This window comes from Typopeltis vanoorti, chromosome 8, assembly GCF_054136105.1.
Source record: "Typopeltis vanoorti isolate ZY-2024b chromosome 8, IOZ_Tvanoo_1.0, whole genome shotgun sequence".
NCBI classification, from domain to species: domain Eukaryota; kingdom Metazoa; phylum Arthropoda; class Arachnida; order Uropygi; family Thelyphonidae; genus Typopeltis; species Typopeltis vanoorti.
In genome coordinates this window covers 119,742,501-119,755,800 of record NC_143556.1, presented here as the reverse complement: position 1 = coordinate 119,755,800, position 13,300 = coordinate 119,742,501, and the positions used below count along the sequence as shown (strand labels likewise).

Below are 13,300 nucleotides of genomic sequence, written 5' to 3'. Positions count from 1 at the left end.
TTTTTAATCAAATTTGCTTCTATTCACTCTTACAGCACGAATACGCTGATACTCGCTGGAAAAATGCTTCCAGCGATATGAAACTTTTTATATAGCCGTAGGGCAATGCTATCTATCAAACTGCGGTTATAAGAACTTTATCGGGTGATATGCAAAGTTTTAAAAAATTCAAAATTAGTTCGATAACGGCGCCCTCTAACGAAGTAATGTCCGAAAAAGGTACGAAGCACTACACTATGTATTGCTGGTTTCTTTAACAATCTCTGCGTTAAATTATGTGCCATATAAAGAAATATACTTGAATACACTCAAATAGCTTAATTTGATAGCGTTTGTTTGTGTAAAACACGAAAATAACGTTTCGTGAAATTTTGCAAAAAGTGAATTTTTTCGTGTTTTTTAGTCAAAATCTGCTTGTTTTCACTCTTACAGCACGAATACGCTGAAAGTCGCTGGAAAATGCTTCCAGCGATATGAAACTTTTTATATAGGCATAGGGCAGAGTTATCTATGAAACTGCGCTAATAAGTACTTAATCGGGTGATATGCAAATTTTTAAAAAATTCAACATTAGTTCAATAACGGCGCCCTCTAACGACATAATGTCCAAACAAGGTATAAAACACTACCCTATGTATTGCTGGTTTCTTTAACAACCTCTGCGTTTAATTATGTGCCATATAACGAAATATACTTAAATACACTCAAATAGCTTCATTTGATAGCGTTTGTGTGTGAAAACACGAAAATAACTTTTCCGTGAAATTTTGCAAAAAGTCAATTTTTTCATGTTTTTTAGTCAAAATCTGATGATTTTCACTATTACAGCTCGAATACGCTGAAACTAGCTGGAAAATGCTTCCAGCGATATGAAACTTCTTATATAGGCATAGGGTAGGGTTATCTATGAAACTGTGCTAATAAATACTTAATCGGGTGATATGCAAAGTTTTAAAAAATTCAACATTAGTTCAATAACGGCGCCCTGTAACGACATAATGTCCAAACAATGTATAAACCACTATACTATGTATTGCTAGTTTCTTTAAGAACCTCTGCGTTAAATTATGTGCCATATAACGAAATATACTTAAATACACTCAAATAGCTTCCGTGAAATTTCAAATTTCAATCTTTTTGCAAAATTTCACGTTTCCGTGAAATTTTGCAAAAAGTCAATTTTTTCGTGTTTTTTAGTCAAAATCTGTTTGTTTTCACATTTAGAGCACGAATCCGCTGAAACTCGCTGGAAAATGATTCCAGCGATATGAAACTTTTTATATAGGCATAGGGCATTTATATGTATCAAACTCTGCTAATAAGAACTTAATCGGGTGATATGCAAATTTTTAAAAAATTCGACATTAGTTCGATAACAGCGCCCTCTAACGACATAATGTCCAAACAAAGCAAAAAACATTTTACTATGTATTGCTGGTTTCTTTAACAACCTCTGCGTTAAATTATGTGCCATATAGCGAAATATAATTAAATACACTCAAATAGCTTCATTTGATAGCGTTTGTGTGTGTAAAACACGAAAATAATGTTTCCGTGAAATTTTGCAAAAAGTCAATTTTTTCGTGTTTTTTAGTCAAAATTTGCTTCTTTTCACTCTTACAGCACGAATACGTTGATACTCGCTGGAAAATGGTTCCAGCGATATGAATCTTTTTATATAGGCATAGGGCAATGCTATCTATCAAACTGCGCTTATAAGAACTTAATCGGGTTATACGCAAAGCTTTAAAAAATTCAACATTAGTTTGATAACAGCGCCCTCTAACGACATAATGTCCAAACAAGGTATAAACACTACACTATGTATTGCTGGATTCTTTAACAACCTCTGCGTTCCATTATGTTCCATATAACCTAATATACTTGAATACACTCAAATAGCTTCATTTGATAGCGTTTGTGTGTATAAAACACGAAAATAACGTTCCGTGAAATTTTGCAGAAATCTATTTCTTCGTGTTTTTTAGTCAAAATCTGCTTGTTTTCACTCTTACAGCACGAATACGCTGAAACTCGCTGAAAAATGCTTCCAGCGATATGAAACTTTTTATGTAGGCATAGGGCATTGCTCTCTATCAAACTGCTCTAATAAGAACTTAACCACGCTACCGGCCAAGACGTCTATAGACGTTCAAGTTATCATGGATGCGAAGTGCATATTAAAATTGTAATACCATTGATATTACATTGAAATATATGATGAATACGAAGCGTATGCGGATGCGTATTTGATCCATAATGGCCGGTAAGATGGTTAATCGGATTAAATGTAAATTAAAAAAAAATTCAACATTATTTCGATAACAGCTCCCTCTAACGACATAATGTCCAAACAAACTATACTATGTATTGCAGCTTTCTTTAACAACCTGTGCGTTAAATTATGTGCCATATAACGAAATATACTTAAATACACTCAAAGAGCTTCATGAGATAGCGTTTGTGTGTGTAAAACACGAAAATAACGTTTCCGTGAAATTTGGCAAAAAGTGAATTTTTTCGTGTTTTTTAGTCAAAATCTGCTTGTTTTCACATTTACAGCACGAGTATGCTGATACTCGCTGAAAAATGCTCTCAGCGATACCAAACGTTTTATATAGGAATAGGGCAGTGCTATCTCTCAAACTGCGCTAATAAGAACTTAATCGGGTGATATGCAAATTTTTAAAAAATTCAACATTAGTTCGATAACAGCGCCCTCTAACGACATAATGTCCAAACAAGGTGTGAAGCTCTACACTATGTATTGCTGGTTTCTTTAACAACCTCTGCGTTAAATTATGTGCCATATAACGAAATATAATTAAATACCCTCAAATAGCTTCATCTGATAGCGTTTGTGTGTGTAAAACACGAAAATAAGGTTTCAGTGAAATTTTTCAAAAAGTGAATTTTTTCGTGTTTTTTAGTCAAAATCTGCTTGTTTTCACTCTTAAGCACGAATACGCTGATACTCGCAGGAAAATGATTCCAGCGATATGAATCTTTTTATATAGGCATAGGGCAATGCTACCTATCAAACTACGCTAGTAAGAACTTAATCGGGTGATATGCAAATATTTAAAAAATTCAACATTAGTTCAGTAACAGCGCCCTCTAACGACATAATGTCATACACTCATCTATTAAATATTTCCTGAAGGTACATGACCCTCAAGGTACAAAAATAGCGACTTTCCTATCGAGGGAGAATGATGCTCAAGGTACATCGGCTGGCGGCGGCATTCTACCTTGAGCATCATCGTCCCTAAACAGGGAACATGACCCTAAAGGTTGTGGAATCAGATCACCCTTGAGGGTCATCTTCCCTAGATTTCAATCCGTGTCTGATAATTATATTCTGCACAGATATGCACCCATTCAACTTTCCAATGTTTCCTAATAGGAGACTTGTGCGGAGGATTTGTTTCAATCCTTATATTTCGGATATTTCATGTATATTTATCAATCTGTCCGATAATTTTATTCACTTTCAATTTACGAACTATTTCTAATTTATTTTCCGTGTATAATTTTCATCGTTAACCATTGCCATTCTGGTGGTACTCATCTATTAAATATTTCCTGAAGGTACATGACCCTCAAGGTACAAAAATAGCGACTTTCATATCGAGGGAGAATGATGCTCAAGGTACATCGGCTGGCGGCGGCATTCTACCTTGAGCATCATCGTCCCTAAACAGGGAACATGACCCTAAAGGTTGTGGAAACAGATCACCCTTGAGGGTCATCTTCCCTAGATTTCAATCCGTGTCTGATAATTATATTCTGCACAGATATGCACCCATTCAACTTTCCAATGTTTCCTAATAGGAGACTTGTGCGGAGGATTTGTTTCAATCCTTATATTTCGGATATTTCATGTATATTTATCAATCTGTCCGATAATTTTATTCACTTTCAATTTACGAACTATTTCTAATTTATTTTCCGTGTATAATTTTCATCGTTAACCATTGCCATTCTGGTGGTACTCATCTATTAAATATTTCCTGAAGGTACATGACCCTCAAGGTACAAAAATAGCGACTTTCATATCGAGGGAGAATGATGCTCAAGGTACATCGGCTGGCGGCGGCATTCTACCTTGAGCATCATCGTCCCTAAACAGGGAACATGACCCTAAAGGTTGTGGAAACAGATCACCGTTGAGGGTCATCTTCCCTAGATTTCAATCCGTGTCTGATAATTATATTCTGCACAGATATGCACCCGTTCAACTTTCCAATGTTTTCCATTAACAGACTTTTGCGGAGGATATGTAGCAATCCTTATATTTCGGATATTTCATGTATATTTATCAATCTGTCCGATAATTTTATTCACTTTCAATTTACGAACTATTTCTAATTTATTTTCCGTGTATAATTTTCATCGTTAACCATTGCCATTCTTGTGGTACTCATCTATTAAATATTTCCTGAAGGTACATGACCCTCAAGGTACAAAAATAGCGACTTTCATATCGAGGGAGAATGATGCTCAAGGTACATCGGCTGGCGGCGGCGTTCTACCTTGAGCATCATCGTCCCTAAACAGGGAACATGACCCTAAAGGTTGTGGAAACAGATCACCGTTGAGGGTCATCTTCCCTAGATTTCAATCCGTGTCTGATAATTATATTCTGCACAGATATGCACCCGTTCAACCTTCCAATGTTTTCCATTAAGTGACTTGTGCCGAGGATATGTATCAATCCTTATATTTCGGATATTTCATGTATATTTATCAATCTCTCTGATAATTTTATTCACTTTCAATTTACGAACTATTTCTAATTTATTTTCCGTGTATTATTTTCATTGTTAACCATTGCCATTCTTGTGGTACTCATCTATTAAATATTTCCTGAAGGTACATGACCCTCAAGGTACAAAAATAGCGACTTTCTTATCGAGGGAGAATGATGCTCAAGGTACATCGGCTGGCGGCGGCATTCTACCTTGAGCATCATCATCCCTAAACAGGGAACATGACCCTAAAGGTTGTGGAGTCAGTGCGACAGTTCAACCTTGAGGGTCACCTTCCCTACATTTCAACCCGTGTCTGATAAATATATTCTGTACGGATAAGCGACCACTCAGCTTTCAATGTGTTCGGCTTATATTTCTTTAATTTTTGCACATTGTCGAGCGGGAAATACGTATCAATCTTTAATTGTTCTCATACATCACAAATAATTACCAATCTGTCTGATAATTATAGTCAGTTTCGATAAACGGACCTTGGACGTATATGAGATTGTGTTCCGCATCAGTCGTGTATTTCCTGCAGATATATGGCTCTCTGGGTACAAAAATCGCGAGCGCAATCGGATGGGAGGTTTTGATTACGATACCGTTAGCAAAATTCATCGTATTACTTTTTGCTTCACCATCTTTATCGATGAGAGATCAATCACAAGGTACTTCTTCTGTTCTATATCCTGGTTATCCTTGCCTGGCTTTAAATTTTGTGTGTGTGTGTGTGTGTGTGTGTGTGTGTGTGTGTGTGTGTGTGTGTGTGTGTGTGTGTGTGTGTGTGCTTTGCGTTTATATTACGTGTGGCTCTTTGTATATATTTTTGTGTATCGTATTATCTATGTGGTGGATTAAGATTTGTGCGTGTGTAATTGTGGTAGTGTTCTTGTGTGTGCTTTTCCTGAGTGTGTGGCATTGTGTGTGGTGGTTTATGTGTGCGTCGTTTTGTCTGAATATGTGTGCGTATTTTTGGTGGTGGTGTGTGTGGTTTTTTCTGAGTGTTTGTGCGGTGGTGGTGGTGTGTGGCATTGTGTGTGTGTGGTGGATTGTGTGTGCTTTTGTCTGTGTGTGTGCTTTTGTCTGTGTGTGTGTTTGCGATAGGGATTTTGTGTGGTTTTTTCTGAGTGTTTGTGTGGCATTATTTCTGTGTGTTTGTGGCAGGGTTTGTGTCATTGTGTTTGTGGTGGTTTCATTCGAGTGTGTGGCATTGTGTTTGGTGGTGGTGGTGGTGTCTGTGTGTGGAGGGTTGTGTGTGTCTGGGGGGGGATTATGTTTGCTTTTGTCTGTGTGTTTGTATTTGTGGTGGTGTTTTTGTGTGGTTTTTTCTGAGTGTGTGGTATTATGTGTGTGTGTTTGTGGAGTGTTTGTTGCGTTGTCTCTATGTGGTTGCTATATCTGTGTGCGAATGCGGTCGTGTTGTCTGTGTGTGGTGGGTTGTGTGTGTGTGAGTGGTGGTTTATGTGTGGTTTTGTCTGTGTGTTTGTATTCGTGGTGGTGTTTTTGTGTGGTTTTCTCTGAGTGTGTGTGTGTGTGGCATGAAGTGTGTGTGATTGTGGCAGTGTTCGTTGCATTGTCTCTATGTGGTTGCTATATCTGTTTGCGAATGCGGTCGTGGTGTCTGTGTGGTGGGTTGTGTGGGTGTGTGGTGGTTTATGTGTGGTTTTTTCTGTGTGTTTGTATTTGTGGTGGTGTTTTTGTGTGGTTTTCTCTGAGTGAGTGTTTGTGGCATTATGTGTGTGTTTGTGGCAGAGTTTGTTGAATTGTCTCTGTGTGGTTGCTCTATTTCTGTGTGTGGTGGGTTGTGTGTGTGTGTGTTTCTGTGGTGGATTATGTGTGTGATTTTGTGAGTGTGTTTATATTTGTGGTGTGTGTGTTTGTGGTTTTTTCTATGTGAGTGTGTGGCGGATTATGTGTGTGTTTCTGTGGTGGATTATGTGTGTGATTTTGTGAGTGTGTGTGTATTTGTGGTGGTGTTTGGTTGTGGTTTTTTCCTATGTGAGTGTGTGGCGGATTATGTGTGTGTTTGTGGTGGTGTGTTTGGCATTGTATGAGTGTGTGCTGGTTTCTGTGTGTTTGCTTGTGGCGGTGTGTGTGGCATTGTGATGGATTATGTGTGTGGTTTTGTGTTGGTGTTTCTGTGTGGTTTGGTCTCTCAGTGTGTGTGTGGCATTGTATGAGTGTGTTTATGTGCGTGTGCTGGTGGTGTTGTGTGTGGCATTGTATGTGTGTGTTGTGGTTCAGGTGCTTGTGTTGTGGCGGTGTGTTTGTGATTGTGTGAGTGTGTACTGGTTTATGCGTGTGTGTTTGTGGCGGTTTTTTGTGTGTGGTGGATTATGTGCCTTTGATTGTGGCATTTTGTGTGGCGTTGGTGTGTGTGTGTGTCATATAATATATATGGGGGAATTTATATGTGTATAATATTTATATGTGTATAATATTCTTCTTGAGTGCATGTTATCATGTACTCAAGAAGAAAATTATTTTCTATGTAACATTTAGTGGTTTTGTGGTGGCGTTTTGTCTCTTAGCGTGTTTGTGGCGGTGTGTTTGTGATTGTGTGAGTGTGTACTGGTTTATGCCTGTGTGTTCGTGGCGGTTTGTGTGTGTGGTGGATTATGTGTCTTTCATTGTGGCATTGTGTGTGTGTGTCATATAATATATGTGGGGGAATTCATATGTGTATAATATGGGTTATCATGAGTGTGTTATCATGTACCCAAGAAGAATATTATTTTCTATATAACATTTTGTGGTGGCGTTTTTCTCTTAGCGTGTTTGTGACGGTGTGTTTGTGATTATGTGAGTGTGTACGGGTTTATGCCTGTATGTTCGTGGCGGTTTGTGTGTGTGGTGGATTATGTGCCTTTGATTGTGGCATTGTGTGTGTGACATATAATATATGTGGGGGAATTTATATGTGTATAATATGGGTTATCATGTGTGTGTTATCATGTACTCAAGAAGAATATTATTTTCTATATAACATTTTGTGGTTTTGTGGTGGCGTTTTGTCTCTTATCGTGTTTGTGACGGTGTGTTTGTGATTATGTGAGTGTGTACTGGTTTATGCCTGTGTGTTCGTGGCGGTTTGTGTGTGTGGTGGATTATGTGTCTTTCATTGTGGCATTGTGTGTGTGTGTCATATAATATATGTGGGGGAATTCATATGTGTATAATATGGGTTATCATGAGTGTGTTATCATGTACCCAAGAAGAATATTATTTTCTATGTAACTTTTTGTGGTTTTGTGGTGGCGTTTGGTCTCTTAGCGTGTTTGTGTTTATGTGAGTGCATACTGTTTTATGCGTGTGTGTTTGTGGTGGATTATGTGCATTTGATTGTGGCATTGTGTGTGGCGTTGGTGTCTGTCTGTCATATAATATATGTGGGGGAATTGATATGTGTATAATATGGGTTATCTTGAGTGTGATATCATGTACTCAAGAGGAATATTATTTTCTATGTAACTTTTGGTGGTTTTGTGGTGGCGTTTTCTCTCAGCGTGTTTGTGGCGGTGTGTTTGTGATTGTGTGAGTGTGTACTGGTTTATGCGTGTGTGTTTGTGGCGGTTGGTGTGTGTGTGTGTCATATAATATATGTGGGGGAATTGATATGTGTATAATATGGGTTATCTTGAGTGTGATATCATGTACTCAAGAGGAATATTATTTTCTATGTAACTTTTGGTGGTTTTGTGGTGGCGTTTTCTCTCAGCGTGTTTGTGGCGGTGTGTTTGTGATTGTGTGAGTGTGTACTGGTTTATGCGTGTGTGTTTGTGGCGGTTGGTGTGTGTGTGTCATATAATATATGTGGGGGAATTGATATGTGTATAATATGGGTTATCTTGAGTGTGATATCATGTACTCAAGAGGAATATTATTTTCTATGTAACTTTTGGTGGTTTTGTGGTGGCGTTTTCTCTCAGCGTGTTTGTGGCGGTGTGTTTGTGATTGTGTGAGTATGTACTGGTTTATGCGTGTGTGTTTGTGGCGGTTGGTGTGTGTGTGTCATATAATATATGTGGGGGAATTGATATGTGTATAATATGGGTTAACTTGAGTGTGATATCATGTACTCAAGAGGAATATTATTTTCTATGTAACTTTTGGTGGTTTTGTGGTGGCGTTTTCTCTCAGCGTGTTTGTGGCGGTGTGTTTCTGATTGTGTGAGTGTGTACTGGTTTATGCGTGTTTGTTTGTGGCGGTGTGTGTGTGTGTGTCATATAATATATGTGGGGGAATTGATATGTGTATAATATGGGTTATCTTGAGTGTGATATCATGTACTCAAGAGGAATATTATTTTCTATGTAACTTTTTGTGGTTTTATGGTGGCGTTTTCTCTCAGCGTGTTTGTGGCGGTGTGTTTGTGATTATGTGAGTGTGTACTGGATTATGCCTGTGTGTTCGTGGGGGTTTGTGTGTGTGGTGGATTATGTGCCTTTGATTGTGGCATTGTGTGTGGCGTTGGTGTGTGTGTGTCATATAATATATGTGGGGAAAGTTATATGTGTATAATATGGGTTATCATAAGTGTGTTATCATGTACTCAAGAAGAATATTATTTTCTACGCAACATTTTAGAACAACAAGAACAATAATATATAGATATATATTTTGTGCGTGTATCATTAAGCAAAGTATATATATATATATATATATTGTATCCTTTTTTAATATATATATATTAACTCCTTTGGAACTTCATGTCACAGATTATTCCTGGGATGTAGTTGGAAGGACCGTGTCACTAACTCTGCTAAGCTAAATTTGGCCGAGCAAGAATCGCTTATTAATATACTCAAAAACAAGAACTCCGATGACTTCAATCATACATCCTGAAATTTCTCTTTTAGGAATCTCTCATCCTCTAGAACCAGATGATGGCAATCGCAGTATAGAACGACTATTCAAACATTTTGCATTGGTTCAACCCTTGTAGATATCATGTGTCCTGATCCCACTGATGACACCTAAAGAGAGGTCGAAGTCGGTCTGGGTAGTGGCCGTTCTTCCCGTTATTATTAATTGCTTTATACATACATACACGTAAGACATATCATGGCAAGTAAAATGAAGTCGTTAACTTTTATTTAAAAGTAACGTTGATTTGTACATCATTTACGCAAAAAATCGCAATGTTTAGCTATATTTGGATGAGGATGATAAACGAATATAATATATCTTCGTATCTTTAGTAATTAAATAAATAAATAAATAAATATGTATATATATAAAATAAAAAGGTGAATATATGATGATAATAATAAACTTAAATAATATTATGCAGAGAGCAATCATAATAATGTTAACATAAGAAGAGTAAGATTTAGATGGTCGGGATGATGACCCTAAAGGGTGTCGCGAACCTACGTGTATACGTTCCCGTCCTGTGCGACGGGGTTTTTTCTTTAACTCTCCGGCTTCCTCGAGGCTCACGATCCCTCCTCGGTGCACTTGCCGATGCCGTCCGACTGCTGGCGTGCTTCGGCATAGGTGCACGTACTCGGTGCCGTTTCGAAGTGCTATTGCTGCGATATGCAGCAATAGCACTTAAAAATTTGGCAATGTTTAGTAGATTGACAGATAAGTATATGGAATAGGAGGAAAACACCAACGCGACATTGGCGTTTTCATTGCCGTACTAGTTTTAGACTTTAACGAATGGTTATTCGCGATGTGCGACAGATCCGCCTCTTCATATACTGTTACCATTGGACTGTTTTCTCCTGAAACGGAGCAATGAGGCTAAAGCCTTTCGCAGTTCTATACTATGAGGAGAGGTCCTCTTGCAGGACGGTGGAGATTAAAGACTAAAGAAAGTCTCGTCGACGGAGCGACCCACGGCAGGAGCCCGCACCCGGCAAGCAAGCACAGGCGGTGATGAGCCGTAAGGCGAGCCGCCAGTAAGTGCAGTAAGAATTCCGCCCTAATAAATAAATGAATAGTGAAATAGTAACGAGAAAAAGCAAATGAAAAAAGCATTCTAATACGAATTCCAAATGAAAACTGGTGGTGGTGGTAGTAGCGATGATGGTGGCAGTAGTAAGAGAACGAATGCCGATAACGGTGCGTTGCAGTGTCGTGACGGTCACGTGGACACGTGGTCTCCTCCAGCCTCTCCGTAACGTTTCCCAGGTATGGTCCGTTGATCTACAACGCCCAACTCCCGTCGCAGCGCTCTGCACGTGAATTCGTCTGAGCAAGCGGCTTCCGGAGATGAATTTCTAACCAACGAGTTTGCTGCCTCTGCGACCGAGCGCCCAGATTTCTAACGAAGTCGAAGCCGAAGTCCGTGCGATGCACGGGTTGGGGTCGAGGCGAACCGCTCCTCAGCACGAGGTCTAAACGAATCGGTACGCGAGTACCGCGGTGCTCCGCGAGTCGGAGCACCCCGACTGCGACGCAGTCGAAACTCTGAGAAGCGAATGCGGCAGTGGCTAGGCCGGCCGCGTTCGTTGCATTCGAACGTTATCGAATGCTACCTGGTTGATCCTGCCAGTAGTCATATGCTTGTCTCAAAGATTAAGCCATGCATGTCTAAGTACATGCCTAAGCAAGGTGAAACCGCGAATGGCTCATTAAATCAGTTATGGTTCCTTAGATCGTACCTTTTTACTTGGATAACTGTGGTAATTCTAGAGCTAATACATGCAGCAGAGCTCCGACCTTCGGGGACGAGCGCTTTTATTAGACCAAGACCAATCGGGCTTCGGTCCGAAACTCCTGGTGACTCTGGATAACTTTGAGCAGATCGCACGGTCTCGTACCGGCGACGCATCTTTCAAGTGTCTGCCTTATCAACTGTCGATGGTAGGTTATGCGCCTACCATGGTCGTAACGGGTAACGGGGAATCAGGGTTCGATTCCGGAGAGGGAGCCTGAGAAACGGCTACCACATCCAAGGAAGGCAGCAGGCGCGCAAATTACCCACTCCCGGCACGGGGAGGTAGTGACGAAAAATAACAATACGGGACTCTATTGAGGCCTCGTAATTGGAATGAGTACACTCTAAATCCTTTAACGAGGATCTATTGGAGGGCAAGTCTGGTGCCAGCAGCCGCGGTAATTCCAGCTCCAATAGCGTATATTAAAGTTGTTGCGGTTAAAAAGCTCGTAGTTGGATCTCAGTTCCAGACGGGTGGTCCACCGCCCGGTGGTTACTGCCCGGCCTGAACAATCTCGCCGGTTTTCCTTGATTCTCTTCACCGAGTGTCTTGGGTGACCGGCACGTTTACTTTGAAAAAATTAGAGTGCTTAAAGCAGGCGTAACGCCAGAATAATGGTGCATGGAATAATGGAATAGGACCTCGGTTCTATTTTGTTGGTTTTCGGAACACGAGGTAATGATTAAGAGGGACAGACGGGGGCATTCGTATTGCGACGCTAGAGGTGAAATTCTTGGACCGTCGCAAGACGAACTACTGCGAAAGCATTTGCCAAGAATGTTTTCATTAATCAAGAACGAAAGTTAGAGGTTCGAAGGCGATCAGATACCGCCCTAGTTCTAACCATAAACGATGCCAACCAGCGATCCGCCTGAGTTCCTCAACTGACTCGGCGGGCAGCTTCCGGGAAACCAAAGTGTTTGGGTTCCGGGGGAAGTATGGTTGCAAAGCTGAAACTTAAAGGAATTGACGGAAGGGCACCACCAGGAGTGGAGCCTGCGGCTTAATTTGACTCAACACGGGAAAACTTACCCGGCCCGGACACTGGAAGGATTGACAGATTAAGAGCTCTTTCTTGATTCAGTGGGTGGTGGTGCATGGCCGTTCTTAGTTGGTGGAGCGATTTGTCTGGTTAATTCCGATAACGAACGAGACTCTAGCCTACTAAATAGGGGACCGATCACTGAAGTCGGTCCGTCTTCTTAGAGGGACAAGCGGCGTTTAGCCGCACGAGACAGAGCAATAACAGGTCTGTGATGCCCTTAGATGTCCGGGGCCGCACGCGCGCTACACTGAAGGAATCAGCGTGCTCATCGCTGTCCGGAAGGACTGCGTAACCCCATCAACCTCCTTCGTGATGGGGATAGGGGCTTGTAATTGTTCCCCTTGAACGAGGAATTCCCAGTAAGCACGAGTCATAAGCTCGTGTTGATTACGTCCCTGCCCTTTGTACACACCGCCCGTCGCTACTACCGATTGAATGATTTAGTGAGGTCTTCGGACTGGCGCTCGGAGCGGCCATCGCGTTGCGCCGGCGTGCCGGAAAGATGACCAAACTTGATCATTTAGAGGAAGTAAAAGTCGTAACAAGGTTTCCGTAGGTGAACCTGCGGAAGGATCATTAACGACGTCGCCGTGAAGCGGTGGCACACCCGACGGAATGTCGGCTCTAATGCTTTCTCGGCCGCGGGGACAGTCGTAGACAGAGACGCCCGACACAGGCCGGAAGGCGGCGCGCAAGCGCTAGAACGCTATTCTCCATGTTCGCAGGACGAAGTCACCTCGCTCTTACGAGGAGATGGCGGCCGTGCGCTCGAATCGTACCCGCTCGGACCATTTTATTTGACCAAGTCGTCCGCAGGGTTCGGGAGG

General features: G+C 40.9%; 1 non-coding gene across 1 annotated transcript; it reads left to right on the top strand.

Annotated features, from left to right (window-relative positions):
- The first annotated feature begins 11,242 nt into the window (after window positions 1-11,242).
- Window positions 11,243-13,052, top strand: LOC150104320 (small subunit ribosomal RNA). Its single transcript, XR_016548752.1, has one exon. It is a non-coding gene; the product is annotated as a small subunit ribosomal RNA (ribosomal RNA).
- Window positions 13,053-13,300: the final 248 nt, after the last annotated feature.